The sequence below is a fragment of the Nicotiana attenuata genome, chromosome 1 (genome assembly GCF_001879085.1).
Source record: "Nicotiana attenuata strain UT chromosome 1, NIATTr2, whole genome shotgun sequence".
In the NCBI taxonomy this organism is placed as follows: Eukaryota; Viridiplantae; Streptophyta; class Magnoliopsida; order Solanales; family Solanaceae; genus Nicotiana; species Nicotiana attenuata.
In genome coordinates, this window is record NC_031989.1 from 65,765,359 (window position 1) to 65,779,754 (window position 14,396).

At 39.0% G+C, this 14,396-nt stretch overlaps 1 long non-coding RNA gene across 2 annotated transcripts; it reads right to left on the minus strand.

Annotated features, from left to right (window-relative positions):
* Positions 463–8,551, minus strand: LOC109227889. Of its 2 annotated transcripts, XR_002068313.1 has the most exons (3): positions 8,209–8,551; positions 1,385–1,700; positions 463–885 (listed from the first exon to the last, which is right to left on the minus strand). It is a non-coding gene; the product is annotated as an uncharacterized LOC109227889 (long non-coding RNA). The 2 variants fall into 2 exon arrangements; XR_002068314.1 differs by lacking the exon at positions 1,385–1,700.

The following is a 14,396-nucleotide window of genomic DNA, read 5'->3' on the forward strand; positions in this document are numbered from 1 at the left end:
TGTAACAACACAGCTCAACAAACATCAGTTACATTACACCAAAATCGGTAGTACAGTCATAAGCTTTTCTAAGAGATGGATAGAAATAACAAGTACATCATTGTCCCGGAATAATAGGGAACAATGGAAATAAAAATACAACAGAATGTGACATCGAGGCCTGCAAACGTCGAGCAGGTATACCTTGAAGTCTCCAGCCACGCAAACGTAAGTGTCAACCAACTCGATCATAGGTACCTGGATCTGCACAAAAATGTCCAGAAGCATAGCATGAGTACACCACAACAGTACCCAGTAAGTGTCAAGCCAAACCGCGGTAGAGTAGTGACGAGGCCAGTTCAAGATACCTACCAGATATGAAAACCTGTGCAGGATATAACATGAAACTAACCATGGAAGGAACATCAATGTAAGACCAACAGAAGAAGGGTTACAAATTTACAACCAACGGTGAAATTAATAGAAGCACGAATGGCAACAATAAACAACCAGTAAATAAAGCAACAACATAGTTAGAATACAAGTTAAGTATGAATGAGTTCAAGTGTCACGACCCAAAATCCGACAGTCATGATGGCACTAACCCAACCCGCTAGGTAAGAAAATTAACAACTATCCAATTTAATGAGATTTATCAAGAGAAGAAATGATAATACAACTGCTTTGATGCAAAGAATTTCCCAAGGACAGGTAGTACAAATCATGAGCTTCTAAGAATTAGATTTTTTTACAAAGCTGAATTGAAATAGTTACAACATCTGTTGAAATGTAAGTGAACCGAATCTAAATCTAATTCTACTAAGAACAAGTGAGATCCATAACTGGAATGCAGGTACATCGTCAAATCTAGCCCCCGCGGTATGCAGCAACATCAGCATCCAATATCTGCACGCAAGGTGGAGAAGTGTAGTATGAGTACAACCAACCCCATGTACTCAATAAGTAACAAACCTAACCTTGTGTTGAAAGTAGTGACGAGCTGGAACAAAGGTTGGAGTCCAACATCAATAGGCAACAACAACTCATAAAAACATAATAAAAGTGCTAAAAGAAGTAACTTAGAGATATAGTGCTCAACTCATTCACAATTCTGAAAAAATAGGCATGTTTTTCAAGTATAACAGTAAAACCCAAATCTTTTACCGAAAACACCAAAATGTGAGTAAGTTTGTAAAACCGTGATTTTTCCCAAAATTTTCAACAGGTGAATGTTTCATTATCAAATGGCACGAGGAAAGTACATCTCTATGCCAACATGTCAATGTGTATGAGAATTCATGAATGATGTGATACCGTACAACATGAGTAAACAACATCTTTATGCCTGTATGTCAAGTGTGCATGTTGAATGCAATACAACACAGTGAATAAACTATATGCATACTCTTAGAGTATCGATTCACTCCGTCCTCCCAGTCACTCAGTCCTCACAGTCACTCAGTCCACCCAATCAGTTGATACCATCTTCGTGGCTTTGATTGGACAGTTGGCTACTCTTGAACTGAGTTGCCCTCTGAAGCATCCCTATATGGGACATAAGAACTGAAATTGGAGGGCTCTGCATCTCTCTCTCGGCCGGCTTTAGCTTTCTTTGTGATTATCCTCTGTAGGGCGAGGGATAGAGAACTCTTGCCTCGACCCCTAGAAGGTTCTCTCCTCCACTTGGAAGTATCACCTCTGCCTCGAGATCTAACAATTTTCTGTACCAGGCAAAAGTAAGTGTTAGTTACAAAATTCAAGTGTAACCATACAAAAACACATCAAAGAGATAGTGAGCACACAGTTTAGGACATGATTGAAAGGTAGGGGATGTTGAGTGTGCATGGCAGATGATTGTTCAGATGATTTCAAATTTTTAGAATTTTGAATGCTCAGAGAGGTAAAAAGTGTAACAGTAGCCTCAAGTCTTCTATTTATACCTTTTGATGTCTTCCTAAGGAAAGGGAAGTGAGTACGGTCGCAGTATTCTTATTGCACTCCGCACTCTATTACCTGAGGGCTTAGAAGCCTTTTTGTTGTTGCGGTCTGCAGAATTTGCTGTGCGGCCGCAAAAGTTGTTGCGGACCGCAGATTTTGGCTTGCGGCCGTAGATTGGCCTTTTCTCTGATAAACCAACTACAGAGAGTTGTCATTTTCCCTCGTCAATTTATGCTGACCACAATGTAATTGTGCGGCCGCAGAGGACCTTTTGTTATAGCAATCATAATTGTGCGGTCTGCACAATACAATTGCGGTTTCTGGACACATTTCCTATAAGGAACACTCAACCCTGCAACACACTTCAAGTCCATTTAGCACAAAAATAACATCTAACTACAAAAGAAGAAAAAGAAACATGGGTTGCCTCCCAAGAAGTTCTCTATTTAACGTCGCGGCACAACGCATATTACCATCACTTGAAATGAATCACCGCCACAACGTGGCTATCACCAACTTTTCACAAATAGTGCTTCACCCAGTGAAGATTGACTCGAAATACCTCGTCATTTTTATTCGTCAAGTACAATGCACCAAAGGGTTCCACACCCACAACTTCAAACGGGCCACTCCACTTAGACTTCAACTTCCCGGAAAACATCCTCAACCATGAATTGAACAGCAGCACATGATCACCCCCTTTGAACTCTTTGTTCCAAATGTACTTGTCATGAAGATATTTCATCTTCTCTTTGTATAAGGACGAACTTGTGTATGCATGGTACCGGAATTCATCCAACTCATTCAAATGTGCCACCCTCAAGTTATCGGCGACATCCCACTATAGATTCAATTTCTTTAAAGCCCACATGGCTTTGTGCTCAAGTTCCACCAGAAGATGACAAGCTTTTCGAAACACCAACCGATATAGAGACATTCCGATGGGCGTTTTGTAAGCCGTCCTATAAGCCCATAAAGTGTCATCAAGTTTCTTGGACCAATCCGTTTGGTTAGCATTCACTGTTTTGGACAAAATATTCTTTATCTCCCAGTTGGAGACTTCCACTTGACCACTTGCTTGTGGATGATAGGAAGTCGAGACTCTATGAGTGACACCATACTTGGTGAGTAAGGTGTCGAAGGATTTGTTGCAAAAATGTGCCCCCCCATCGCTAATGATAGCTGTGGAGTACCAAACCTTGTGAAAATATTCTTCTTCAAGAACGCCACCACACTTGTCGCCTCATTGTTGGGTAGAGCAACGGCTTCAACCCATTTGGACGTATAATTAACCGCGGCCAATGTAGGTATTTCCACAAGAACTCACAAAAGGACCCATGAAATCAATACCCCACACATCGAAAATATCAATCCCCAAAATGGTGGTGAGGGGCATTTCATTTTTTCTTTCACATCCCACCGCCCCTTTGACATTCATCACATCAATTCACTAGATCACTTTGGACCCGTTCTTGCTCCACCATGGTGACCACCATATGGCGAAGAATGACAAGCCCTAAGAATTTCGCACTGCTCCTCCTCCGGTACATATCTTCTAATCACCCCATCCGTACAAATCCAAAAAAAGGTACGGTTCATCCATATAATAGTCTTGACAATCCCGTTAGAGCTTCTTCCTTTGGTTTGAAGAGAACTCATCCGAGATGATACCACTCACAAGGAAATTTGCTAGATCCGCGAACCATGGCACCTCTTTCATTGAAATAGCCAAAAGTTGCTCATTGGGGAAATAGTCATTGATTTCAAGGCTATCATGCGTCCTCCCCTCCTATTCCAAACGAGACAAGTGGTCCGTCACTTGATTTTCACTTCCTTTTCGATCTTGGATGTCAATATCAAACTCTTGCAACAAAAGCACACATCTCATCAACCGAGATTTAGAATCTTTCTTGCTCATAAGATACTGAAGTGCCGCATGATCCGTGTGGACAATCACTTTAGCACCCATCAAGTATGGGCGGAACTTCTCAATGACAAACACAATGGAAATGAGCTCTTTCTCCGTAACGGTATAGTTGACTTGGGCATTATTCATGGTCTTACTAGCATAGTAGACAGGATGAAAAATCTTGTTGATGTGTTGCCCCAAACAGCCCCCACCGCTACATCCCATGTATCGCACATGAGCTCAAAAGGAACACTCTAATTTGGAAGGGTGATGATGGGAGTAGTTGTCAACTTGAACTTTAGCAATTCAAAGGCTTTCATGTAATCATCATTTAAGTGAAACTTAGCATCTTTCTCTAAAAGCTTGCACAATGGGTTCACCACTTTAGAGAAATCCTTGATGAAACGCCGGTAGAACCCTGCGTGACCTAAGAAACTCTGCACGCCCTTCACCGAAGTTGGAGGTGGAAGCTTAGAAATCACCTCATTCTTGGCCTTGTCGACTTTAATGCCATTCTTTGAGATCTTGAGGCCAAGGATAATCCCTTCCTCGACCATGAAATGACATTTCTCCCAATTTAGCAACAAATTTGTTTCTTCACATCTTGCCAATACTTTATCCAAGTTTGCGAGATAATCATCAAAAGAATTCCCGACCACCGAGAGGTCATCCATGAAAACTTTAATGTAATCCTCCACCATGTCCGTGAAGATAGCCATCATACACCTTTGAAAAGTCGCCGATGCATTGCACAAACCAAATGGCATCCCCTTGAACGCGAAATTACCATAGGGACAAGTAAAGGTTGTTTTCTCTTGATCCTCCGGAGCAACAAGAATTTGGTTTTAGCCGGAATACCCATGAAGGAAACAATAGAAAACACGACCGGCCAATCTATCAAGCATTTGGTCTAGAAAGGGAAGTGGAAAATGGTCCTTCCTTGTGACTTTGTTGAGCTTATGGTAGTCCATACACACTCTCCACCCGGTCACCGTTCTTGTAGGAATCAACTCATTCTTGTCATTGGTGACCACCGTCATGCCCCATTTCTTTGTAACACATTGAACTGGAGAAATCCACGAACTATCGGAAATGGGGTAGATAACCCCGTCATCCAACCACCTGATGATTTCCTTTTTGACAACCTCTTGCATGGCTTCATTGAGTCTCCTATGATGTTCAATAGATGGTTTGGCACCTTCCTCCAAGTTGATCTTGTGCATGCGAAATGCGGGGCTTATCCCCCGAATATCCGCCAGTGTCCATCCAATAGCCTTCTTCCTCTTTTGTAGCACCGCCAATTGTCACGCCTCCTTTTTTTTTATACATCCGAAGGTAGTATAAGGGAGTTTTTCCAATTTAAGTGACATTATTCGAAATGGGATTAATTATTCAATTCAGAGTCGCCACTTGGGATAGTTTATTTGGTGTCCAAGTCACCGGTTTATTTTGAATCCCAGATCGAGGAAAATTTTGACTTTCCTTTTGAAGTCTGCGAATCAGAAATTCTGAATAAGGAATTCTGTTAACCTGAGGGAAGGTGTTAGGCACCCCCAGATTCCGTGGTTCTAGCACGGTCGCTTAAACTATTATAATTGGCCTATTATCTGATTTTAATACATGTTTTAGCCTATGGTATATTTTAACTTATTAAACCGCTTTTAATTATTTTTAAAGGAAGATTTCAACGTCATCTAAAACACGTCTTTGGACCATGCCATATGAAATGCACCCACAATCCGCGACACATTTTATTTGACGTTGTTGAGATTTGGATTTGGGTCACATGAAATGCACACCCGAGTTTAAGAAAGTAGCTTTTAAAATAGCGCGCCTAAAGCAACTACGCACTTTCAAGTTTGTGAGGGCCATGGAGAATTCAACTAAATGGCACACCTCGATTTCTAAAGGATTAAAATTAATTAAATAAGGGCCATAAGTTTAGGGATTTTATTTAGCACGGCACACCTCAAATTATTCTAAAGGGCTTTACTCAACTAAAACAAACTACGGATGTTCATGATTATTTTCCTAAATTTGAGATTTATTGTGATTGATCTCATAGTTATGGACGAGAATTGTGGGAGAGGTGGCTGAAATTCCTTCGCACAATATAGTTTAAATGGGTAAGACAATGGTTTGTGCTTTCAGGTTGTGGAAATAGGAAAGTAATTTGTCAACAAAGTTATACTCAAGAAAATGAAAACCAGCACCTTTTCACGTGATTTTTGTGCCTAGCATTCAAAACCGTAATCAGCAGCACAAGCACAACGATATACTGGTCATTTTTTAGGCTTTTACCATCAAATGCACATTCGTATATTTTACCATCTTCAAGTTAGTTCTTAATTACTTTATGGAATTAAAAAATCCATCCAATAAACAAGACATTCTATGAGGGGCATATTCAGCATTGAAGCTTAGCTACCAACAAAACAACTGGTGGTAAGAAGGGAAAAGCATCTTTTGCACAATAAGCTAGTACAAATAACACAACAGTAAGGATTATGACAGATAGAGCAATTAGCATATCACACAATTCAAATTGCTAAAGCAGCAGGTTGATTCAATCACTCTTCTTTAAGTCTTTCTCCTTATAATCAGCTCAAGGTTCATGTTAAAACTTACAAAGCAGAGTTTGATATATTCAAAATTACTGGTTAATCTATATGAATGGGGACAAGTAAAAACCGTAGTTAAAGGGGAAAATAGCTAAATTCCCCATGACACAAACAAAATTCACAAGAATCTTTAAGCAAACAAAGCCATCAAATGGCTTAAACAGCAGTACGGTCCAAATTAAAATCCCAACTTTGTTTTATTGAGAGTTGCCACTTGGGATAGTTTATTTGGTGTCCCAAGTCACCGATTTATTTTAAAAATCCCAAATCGAGGAAATTCGACTTTCCTTGTGAAGTCTGCGAACCAGAAATTCTGAATAAGGAATTCTGTTAACCCGAGGGAAGGTGTTAGGCACCCCCGGATTCCGTGGTTCTAGCACGGTTGCTTAAACTATTATAATTGGCCTATTATCTGATTCTAATACATGTTTTAGCCTATGATATATTTTTAACTTATTGACCGCTTTTAATTAATTTTAAGAAGATTTCAACGTCATCTAAAACGCGTCTTTGGACCACGTCACATGAAATGCACCCGCAGTCCGAGATACATTTTATTTAACGTTGCTGAGATTTGGATTTGGGTCACATGAAATGCATACCCGAGTTTAGGAAAGTAATTTTTAAAATAGCGCGCCTAAAGAAACTACGCACTTTCAACTTTGCGAGGGCCATGGAAAATTCAACTAAATGACACACCTCGATTCTAATTTCAAAGGATTGTACTCAACTAAAGCAAGCTAGGGATGTCCATAATTATTTTCTAAACTATCATGAATGTTCCAAGAGTATTGTGGTTAATCTAATGTAACTCTATTCTTTCTCATTTATGTAAAGTAGTCCTACAAGATAAATGAAGGAATCCATGACCAAGGACCTAAATTAAATACATCATGTGAGGAAAGTTCAAGCAACGAGCCCAAATATCAACAATGAGGATTAAAGTCTTCAAGATCAAATATACCAACATTCATGAATTACATCACACTTGAGTAATTGTAATATGCTAGTCTCCTATTTATGGAGAATTCTCTAATTATATCATATTTTATATCTCCCAATACAATGTTATGCAGGTTTAAAACAGAAGCAAGAAGTGTTTAAGATTGAACCAAGAGGCGTGCTACTCTGAAGGTTGGGCTCGTCTTTTAGTACCATAACAAATATAAGCTAAGTTGCAAACTTGAGTAATTGTAAGCAATAGCAATTTAAGTTTCTCCCTGACATGTGGATATCTATTTCAAATGAATTACATCACACTACCAAACAACATATTCGGTTCTAATTTGATTCAAAAGTGTTGCGTAAATAAATAAATAAATAAAAAACTGTTCTAATAATTACAGTTGATCTCTAACTCTTTTTACTAAAATAAAATTCTAAATCTTAATTTTTTTTTGTTCATCCCTGCTTGTGGAAAAGAGTCTGAACCAAAACCTTGCTCCATTTTAACTAAAATCAATAGCCACAACAAACTAAGATCACAGCTTTCACTTTCATTAATAACCCAAATATAAACTCTGCACTTTTCCCATTACTACTTAAGTCCACGCACAAGCTTCAATTACTGGGCAAATTTGGGAAAAACAATCCTTAAAGCACACAGAGAGCTTTTGAAGACAAATTGCATTTAGTAATGTTCCACTCATCGTGTGAAATCAAATCTACCAAATAAATCCATATAAAGGCAACAAACGAACTAAACAACAACAATGATTCCATAACAAAACAGATCTAAGAACAATTTTGTGGAGAACGTACCTCGTTGCACAAAGTTCACATTTAGAAGAGAAGAAAGCCAAACAAAGCTAGAATCAGCGGGTCTGAAACTCAGCAAAGACTCCAGCGAACAGCAGCAAATTGGAAAGCAAATTCAATTATTTTTTTGAAAGAAAACAGATGAAAAAGTGATCTGAAAATGAACTTGGTTTCAATTGTTGCCTTTGTATAGTCTTAAATCCAAATTTTCAAGGAAATTTCAGCTTGTGCGCTGGGTTCTTGTTCAAGAGGGGCGGGTTCGTTTCTGATTCTTTGTTCCCTTCTGTTATTCTTCGGTTCAAGATGCAGGAATGCGCCGTTGCCTTTGTGCAGGGGTCTAAGGGTAAGGTCTAGCCCTAGATTTTAGGAAAGTGGGGTTTTAAAGAGAAGGGTTGGGCCAAACCGGGTCATTGGCTGGTGGGTCGGATTGGTTTTTGGGCTGGGTAGGAAAATTTGGGTCTAATTTGGGTACAAGAACTAGCCCAATATCTAATTAAATCTTTTCTTCAAATTCTTTTCTTTTTCTTTTCTTTAATTAAAATCCTAAAATTAAAATCCTAGATTATCTAAAAATATGAAATTAAACTAATTGACTAAGTACAAAATTATAAAAGCTACTTAATCCTAAATTAAAAGAGAAAAATCAATAACCTAAAATAAAAGGAAAAAAGTGTGAAAATGAAGTATTTTTTTGTGATTTTCATTTAATAAAACAAATAATTGCTGATTAATCCTAAAAATATAAAAAATAGAGCCTAAATGCAATGCATGATATTTTTGGTATTTTTCATGATTTAAATAAAATTAAACATGCACAAAAATACAAATAATTAAATAAAATTCTACAAAAATTCCTAAAGTGGCAAATAATTAAAAAAAAATCTATTTTTTTTTGGATTTTATAGGAGTATTTCATATAGGGCAAAAATCACGTGCTTACACCAATGTAGAGTCTACCTGCACGTTAGTCAAACAAGAGGAAAAAATAACTGGTAAAGTAGAAGAAGGGCCAAAAAATTTATACCGAAGGTGTGGATGCAATGGCTTCAACTCCAAGATAGGAGGCTATTCGATTGAAGGCTTTGTAGGAGGGTTTGTCCTATTTTCAAGATCGAAGGACAATTTGCGTGGCTCATATGTGTACGACCCCATTCCTTGAAAAGAGTTCACACATTCCTGAAGCCACGTCATCACAAAGTTGAGCAAGACGGCCTCCAACATATCACCAACATTTATCACAACACTTATTTCATTCACAATCACATCGGTCATCATGTCCATGACAGAACACACTTCATTGCTATTGGGTTGCCTCATGGACTTACACAGATGGAAGACAACTTTTTCATCACCAACCTGGAAAGTAAGTTAGTCGGCTTCAACATCACAATGAGCCTTCCCCATAGCAAGGAAAGATCTACCAAAAATAATCGGCACCTCATAATCAACCTCACAATCAAGAATGACAAAATCCGCTGGGAGAATGAATTTTTCAACACGAACCAAAACATCCTCAATCACTCCCAAAGGTACCTTCATAGTGCGATCAGCCATTTGCAATCTCATAGAGGTGGGGCCTTGGTTGCCCAATTCCCAATTCTTGAAAACCGAATAAGACATCAAATTTATACTTGCCCCAAGATCACAAAGATCTTTTGCAAACTCGGCACTTCCAATTGTACAAGGAATTGTGAATGCATCGGGATCCTCCAACTTGGGAGTCATTGAGTGCACAATTGCACTCACTTGATGAGTCATTTTATAGTTTCAAAATTCATTGACCGCTTCTTTGTCAAAAATCCTTCATGAACTTTGCATAGCCGAGAATTTGCTCCAAAGCTTCAACTAATGGCACATTGATTGAGAGACTCTTCATCATTGGATAAACTTCTTGAATTGGTTTCACCATTTTGCTTTGCAAGTCTTTGAGGGTATGGAGGTGGAGGCTTAGGCAATAGTGCCTTAGCCTTTTGCACTACTAGTTCCGGCATGTCAATAGTGTGATCCCTGGACGGGTTCACCTCCTCTTGAGTCTCTTCCACACTATCATCAATATCAATTTGAACCCCATCATTGGATTGCTCAACATTGTTAGGGATCTCCTCTTCTTGCACTACATGCTCTTCATCTACAAGTTGCCTTTGGCTTGAGGTGGGTGCATTCCCACCTTATCCACCCCTTGTAGTAATGGCCATGGCATGCCCCGTGTTGTTCCTACACTTTAGGTTGACCACTGTGTGTCACGCCCCTTTTTCTCGCAAAAACGGGTTTTGACGTGTGACAACTCTTTTAAATGGGTAGGTACTAAAAGAGAAGAGTCGCCACCTAATGATTTTTAAGGTGTGTTAGGACACCTATTATGAAAATAACTCTATTTGACTACTCGATGTCACCAAATATTTGTAAGGGCTCAAATTACCTCAAAGAGAAGATGTTAGGCACTCTTCGAGGTCCACAACTGTGGGTCCCGGCCAAACTTAACACTATATGGATTATGTCATTAGGCTAAGTGATCACATAACAAAGAAATATGAAAGTCGAAGAGTTTTATTATAACACATGGGGATTGGTACAAAATCTTAATGAATACAGTGATATAACTTCACTGGTCTATATTAAAAGACTAAGTGTAGATAACAAGTACATAAAGAAAAAAAAGAGGGGGGTTCCTAAGTTTCTTAGCCTAAAGGATCACTCCGTGCAACATAAATAATGCTTCGTAACTCCCTTAATGTAGGGGTTGCTCATATTATTAAGTGGGCACAGACTATCTTCTCCTGCTACCCAATTACTATGTTAAAGATGTTTACTTAAAGGCGCTCTAATTCAATTCTAGGTCGTACCCTATGCGTGCACTACCCATCCCATGCCTATGATCCAGGAGGCTTTGGACCTCTACATGGGTGGTTCTAGACTCAACTTAGGTTGCTCAAAATGATAAAAACTAGGCGACACTCAAAACAGATAGGACTTCACGTAAAGACAATTAAAGGCTCAAGTTAGCCTCCACACATACACAACGAATGCACGCGAAGTTCAGGATATAGAAAGGATTAAGAGTCGTTAAATCCTATAGGCATGATATCTATATTGTTCTAGTATTAAACAGGTAGTGCTGCATTTTTAGGCTAAAGTACGGGCAGATTAGATCTTTATGAGTCCTAGAGACATGGTCCCTAAGTGATTCTTATTTCTAGCGTTATATATAAGCAGTGTTCAGGCGAATAGCAAATCCTATATGCATGATATCTAATCATTTTGTCAAAACGCTAATGAAAACAGTCATAGTTCTAACTTATTAGTGCTGGTTTGACAGTGTGATAGAAAAACAAAGGGGGATAGTTGGTTGGAATATTAGAACCCTATAGTCATGTTATCTAAATAAACAGTATACTAAAAGTAATTGAAGCAATTGATAGATTGATTATTTTGAAATCCTATAGGCATGGAATATAGGTGAGTAAAATAGTACAGCATCCTAAGGACACACAGTAGTGGTAACAAGCAAGGTAAATACTGGAAAGAGCATATGCTTAGGTGATGTGCGTGCATGTGACTCTTATAGGAAAGATTTCTACTCATGACATCAAAAGATGTAAAGCAAATAGTGAATAAACCACATAGCATCTATAGTCATGCTTTCTACCCATTTATGCATGCACTAGAATACCCTTTCTTCCCCCAATTTCACTAAATCCCCAATTGTTCAATTTACAAATTATTATAGCCCAATCGAGATAATAAAATGTGAATAATTACATCAGAAGACCTCTACAGGCTCAATGATAGGCCTACTATAGACAACCCAGTATTTCCTAGGCCTTCAGCAGCTCCAGCAGACTCGAGTTCTTAGCTCATAAAATCAGTCTAGTAAGCCAAGCCCAACATCACATAGAACCATACACCAAGCCCAAAAGAAGGACATGGTTACACAAGCAACAGACTATATGTTGAACTAACTAAACAAAGCAAGAAGTCCACATACTTATTTATTAGGACTATAAAGCTGATTACCACCATGACGCATAGACAAATTTGTGTGGCATATTGGTAGGACACACATAAAGCAAGATCATGTTTGCATTTTTTAGTTATAGGGGACACGATTGATCATCATAGGATAGCATACTATTTCTAAAAGAGATTTTAAACACTGACATGGTTAAAACCAGCTTAAGACAATTTCCAGCAAGGGATCTAATTATGAATGCTGAAGGATCAATAAAAGACGACCTTAATAGCGTAGTTTAAGCCTAAGTAATGGCAAAACAGATTCATAACAAGGAAAGAGTATATCATGTGCAACATTAACAAAGTTGAGGAGGCATGTCATTGGGATTAACAAGGTAAGCATACAAGATAAGCATGCTGAGTTTTTTCAAGAAAACAATTCTACGGTAAAGCATGTTCCAAGCTTAGTTTAAAAGGGACTTTAGACCTGAGATTCTTGATAGTCTAATAAAGTCATAATCAAGGGAATAGCAATTTTTCACATTAGATCCTATTACACACAGAAAACAGGCTAGATTATCTTGCACTCTCTGCTGCACTGTCGCGTGTACAGTTGCAGGCAGTCACTTTCTACAGTTGCTTTCCAGCTGTATAGTTGACTCATACTTCTGTCAGGGGAACATCAAGGGATCAGGTCCCTAATCTGGTTCTTGTGAATCTAAAGGCACACTGCCTAGATTATCTTGAGTTGATTAACTTGAATGATTGTACCAAGCATGCTTCAGGTCCTTTTTCTAGTTCTATATAGAAAATTTGTTAGATCATCAAAACATAGATTAAAAGACCTTAAGCCCATCAATTTCCCCCTTTTTGATGATGACAAACTTTTAACATTGATGACTATTTGACTTAACCGGATAAGGTACCAGCAACCGCATATGTTCCCCCTGACTCTAGGCTTCCCCCCTTAATTACTTGCTACAATTTCAGTTTAATCAATTCTTCCCCCTTTTGGCATCAACAAAAAGACACAGTCAGACAAAACGGCATAAAGAAGTCTAACAAAGCTAACTCGTGCCACATATATGCACACAACATGATAGAAAAGAGAAGCAAAAAGGAAAACAAGCATTGTACAAGCAAAAGAAGAGTTGTTTCATTGATAAGAAATTAGACTATTTCAATAGGAGCAGCAATGGTGAAATCCAACATGCCATCACAAAAAGACAAACAAAAAGAAAACAACAGCCACAAAACATCAGAGCAAAAGATAACTGGCCACTGAGAGGATCCTAGGGGGCACAAGAAGAGGGAGGCTTAGAAGAGGAGGCAGCAATGGTTTTGAGAACCAGGTCCATGCGGGCATTCGCAGACAACCGTTAGTCAAGCAGTTTCTCCCACATGTTCTCCAGTTATTGCCTAAGTCCAGAACTTGTCTCAAACCTGCCATCTCTGAGATTTTTGGGTCAAACGTGCGACCCCACAAGACTTTTCTGAGTTCTCAAACTCTCCTGCCCAAGGCCACTTTCAGTTGGAATGGTCTTCATTGAACCAGGTCCTCCCACAGTTTCCCACTTTTGTTTTCTAGACATTTCAACAAACTTCCCGTTTCTGCTTGTAACAGCCATAATGTCACCTTCAAACAAATCTTTCTCAACCACAAACTTTTGGACTTTTGTAGATCTTTTCACTAAGGAACTAGGTTCCTCCACAACATCTTTATCAACCTCAACCACTGGAATGTGTTTGTCAGCCACAACTTCCCCCTATTTCATCAACCTCTTCTTGTTTTTCTTAATACTCTACTTACTCTTCTGCAAGGCAGACTCAAAGCCTCTTTCTTCTACAACCTCCTGGTTTGTTTTAGCTGAAAGAGAATCAGGTTCTTCAACAGGTTTTTCTGTGATGGTGTCATGAACCGGAGACTCGAAAAGCACCAGAGTCCTTTCATCCCCTAAGAATGAAGTTTCTTCCCCTTGAGACTCAGGCAGAGGGGAGGCTCCTTCATTCATAAGATTCTTAGCAGCGATAGCCATGATATTTAGTGTCGCTTCCTTTTCTGGTGACTCCGTGGAGCCACTGAGCCTAGAACGGAGGAGTTCAAGTACTGATCGGGATCTTCCTCAGAGACCTCTAACACCTGAGGAGTAGCACTTTTGGTTTGTTCAGAAAAAGGAGGAGAAGTAGGATTTGCAACACATGGAAGTGAGACAGGGTTTGACGGAGGAGTAGAGGTGACT